Here is a 3,605-nt window from a genome sequence, read left to right as displayed (position 1 = left end):
GCAAAGAGATAAAAACCATATAAAAGAACCACACAGAGATTCTGGAGCTGAAGAATACAATGAAGTAAATGAAAAATGCAACACAGACCATGAAGATCAGGATGAATAAAGCAGAAGAAAGAATCTGTGAGTTACAAGGAATTTTGAAATTATCCATTCAGAGGAGAACAAAGAAAAAAGATCTGTGTGATACCATCAAAAGTACCAATTTGCAAATTATTAGAGTTCCAGAAGGAGAAGAGAAGAAAGAAGGCAGAAAGATTTTTTAAATGAATAACGGCTAAGAACTTGCAAAATGTGGGGAGAGATTTGGATATCTAAGTTCATGAAGCTCATAGTCAACAAAAAAATCTGCTTGAGGAGATCCTCTTCAAGACACATTATAATAAAATTGTCTACCAGAAACTCACTTCAACTTTAAGGACACACATAGGTTTAAAGAAAAAGGATGGAAAAAGATATTACAAGAAAACAGAAACCAAAGAGAGCAGGGTAAATTATAATTATAAAGTCAAAATAGACTTTAAGCTAAAAAGAGTAACAAGAAACAAAGGTCATTATATAATGATAAAGAGGTCAATTCACCAAGAGGATAAAACAACTATAAATTTAAATGCACCCAACACAGGAGCACCAAAATGTATTAAGCGAATATTAGCAGATATGAAGAAAGAAATAGACAATAATGTAATACTAGTAGGGGATTTCAATACCTTACTTTCAGCAATGGATAGATCATCCAGACAGAAAATCAATAAGGAGACTTTGGACTTGAACTATGCTTTTAACTAAATAAAACTAACAGATATAATATAGAACATTCCATACAACAGCACAGAATACACATCTCAAGTGCACATGAATATCCTCAAGAATAGATCATATGGTAAGTCACAAAGCAAGACTTAATAAATTTAAGAAGATTGAAATAATACCAAATTTTTAATTTTTTGGTTTTGACCAAACTTTTTATTTAGTATTCTATAGTTGCTTAACACACATTTAAATGGTTTTATTGAGGGAAGGGAAAGGAAAGGTTCCTGTAGATTCCTAGGAAATGTCAGAAAGGCAAAATACGGCCATCATTATCCATTTGCTTTATTGAATTTACTGGGCCAAATAGCACTCTCCTTACATAAGCATCTACTCTCGGGTTTTTTATACTAAGAACACTGAGATATCAGTTTGAAGACACTCTGAAATCCTACTCCTACCACCCTCTAATAGCTAGCTTGTGGGTACAGGCAGGAGGATTTTCCTCTCCATTTTAGATACCTAGATATTTGTGGAAGGTCTCAAAATTGTTTGTATCATTTACTGGGAAAAATCAGATATAGAAAGTGGCCTTTGGGACACTTTTATTTGGAAAATTAAAACACTAGTACACAAGTCAAGTCTTAACACATTTAACATTTGGTTGTCGAAAGCAAAGTCATAAAGTCAAGTAGGGTTAAACAGTTTTACTTTTTTCCCCCTCACAAGAACATAAAAATTATGGTGGGGGAACTTAACAGGAACTTTTTAAAAGGTAACACAATTTTTCCTTTTAGTAGTCCTTGGGTCTGACAGAAAATGTTTAATTTTTTGGTTTGTTTCCTTGAATGGGGATTTTGGTCCAAAGTTTTGTTTGTTTTTATATCTGCTTCTGCCTCTCCTCTGTCAGATCAGCTTCCTCCACAGCTTCCACCTCTGAGTGCTCTGTGACCTGAAGTGTTGTAGGAATCACATGGAGGAGGATACCTTCTTTTCCACAGAAGGGAAGGCCTCTTTCTTGTCTGCCAGCCAGATCACGACCACTTGATTAGAGATCACTTCCACTGCCTAACTGTCTTGACTTCCACCATACCCATCATATGAGCTGCTGTAATCATCACAATGACTGCTTCCCCTACAAGATGGCAGGGGTCCTCATGTAGTTAGAGCATTAAGTGAGTTACCATAACTCTCATATGAATCTCTGTAGGAACTTCTGCTTGTATGATCTAAATAGTTAAGATCAGGACCATAGTCATCTCTAATACTACAGCCTCTTGATGGGTAATCATCATGTGAACTGGAATGACCATAATCACATAATCATAATCTTCTTGGTGGTGGTACTTAATCTCTGGTATCACAAGAACTTGGGAAATCTCTCCTTGAATAACTGTCTTTAGTAGAAAACCCATCATCTTTTGGGGACAAATAAACATCCCTATGAGAGGGCAGGGGTTTCTTTCAAGGTTTGCCTCCCTAACTATCTCTTCCATATTGTACAGGAGCTTTACCTTCCATTCCATTGCTGCTATGAACTGATCCTAAAGGGGCAGATCTTTTAGGAGGAGGGCAGCCACTTTGGGGTAGTGGTCCCCTTTTTATTAGAAGTAGTCCCTTGGAAGAATTTATGTTAAAAATCATGGAATAGCCACCATGATCCATGGGCCCTTTGCATGAGGGAGGTCCCCTGGTTCCTACACTTCATCTTCTTCCACCTCTAAGACCTTTTGGAGGGCTTCTGCTTCTTAGAGGTGAAGGTGGTCCATATCTACCACTTCCAAATGATGGTTCAGTGGCTTGTTCTACCTTAATGGCTTTTCCATTTTCCATTTCCATTTTCCATTTTCCATTTTCTACCTTAATGGCTTTTCCATTTTCCATTTCCATTTTCCATTTTCTGTTCACATCTTTGGCTGTATCCTTAGCTTCAGCTGGGCTTTCAAACGTGACAAAAGCAAATCCTCTTGATTTGTTAGTTTCATGATCTTTCATCAATAGAATTTCTACTATTTGTCCATATTTGCCAAATATGACTTCAAGGGCTTCCTTATTTGTTTTTGTATTTAGGCCACCAATGCAGAGCTTTCCTGGGTGATCTGGTTCAACTATTTTCATTCCCTGATGAGAGTCGGTGGGGTGGTTGTAGTTTCAAGCTCTTATGAGCTTACCATCAGGGGCTTTGTAGCAACTCAGCAAGAGAGAGAGCTGATGGTTCTGAGAATGGAAGAGGGAAGCTTCTACTGCTACTACACAACAAGGGTGAACCTCCTACCAAATTTTAATTCAGTAAGTTAATTGACTATCTATTTGACTTTATGACACCACTTTCAATAAGCAAATGTTAAGTGTATGTTAAGACTTGACTTGTGTACTAGTGTTGTAATTTTCTAAGTAAAAGATGAAAACTCTCCTATAACAACATAGAAATTTCATCTGTTATAACATAGGAGAAAACAAATACACTTTGGCTCCAAGTACAATACTGAATTTCATAGTTTTACTATAGCTTATCTGATTAACAGGATATATATGGGTATGCAAAATTTCATTAACTCTGCTAACTCAATACTTACATCCATATTTCAAAAGAAAAATAACAATTTTACTGTTCTTGAAATATAGAAAGAAGTTAAACATATCCTCTTGATACACAATAAGTAAACATATTTTTAATTGTGATATTTCTTTCAAGTTAAATTTATTAGAGTCTAGATATAAATATAATTTACTTAATGTCATACTATCATTTTCTCATATGGACTGTAATGTATGGATGTATATTGTATATGGAATGACCAAAATACTCTTCAAAAATGACTGATTTTTATGGAGAAAAAAATATGTTCTTA

General features: G+C 35.5%; 1 pseudogene across 1 annotated transcript; it reads right to left on the bottom strand.

Moving 5' to 3' along the window:
* Positions 1–1,664: 1,664 nt before the first annotated feature.
* Positions 1,665–2,871, bottom strand: LOC308337320 (RNA-binding motif protein, X chromosome-like; annotated as a pseudogene). Its single transcript has one exon. The product of its transcript is annotated as an RNA-binding motif protein, X chromosome-like (transcript).
* Positions 2,872–3,605: the final 734 nt, after the last annotated feature.

The sequence above is a fragment of the Martes martes genome (genome assembly GCF_963455335.1).
Source record: "Martes martes genome assembly, chromosome: X".
NCBI lineage: Eukaryota > Metazoa > Chordata > Mammalia > Carnivora > Mustelidae > Martes > Martes martes.
This window is presented reverse-complemented; position numbering and strand designations above follow the sequence as displayed.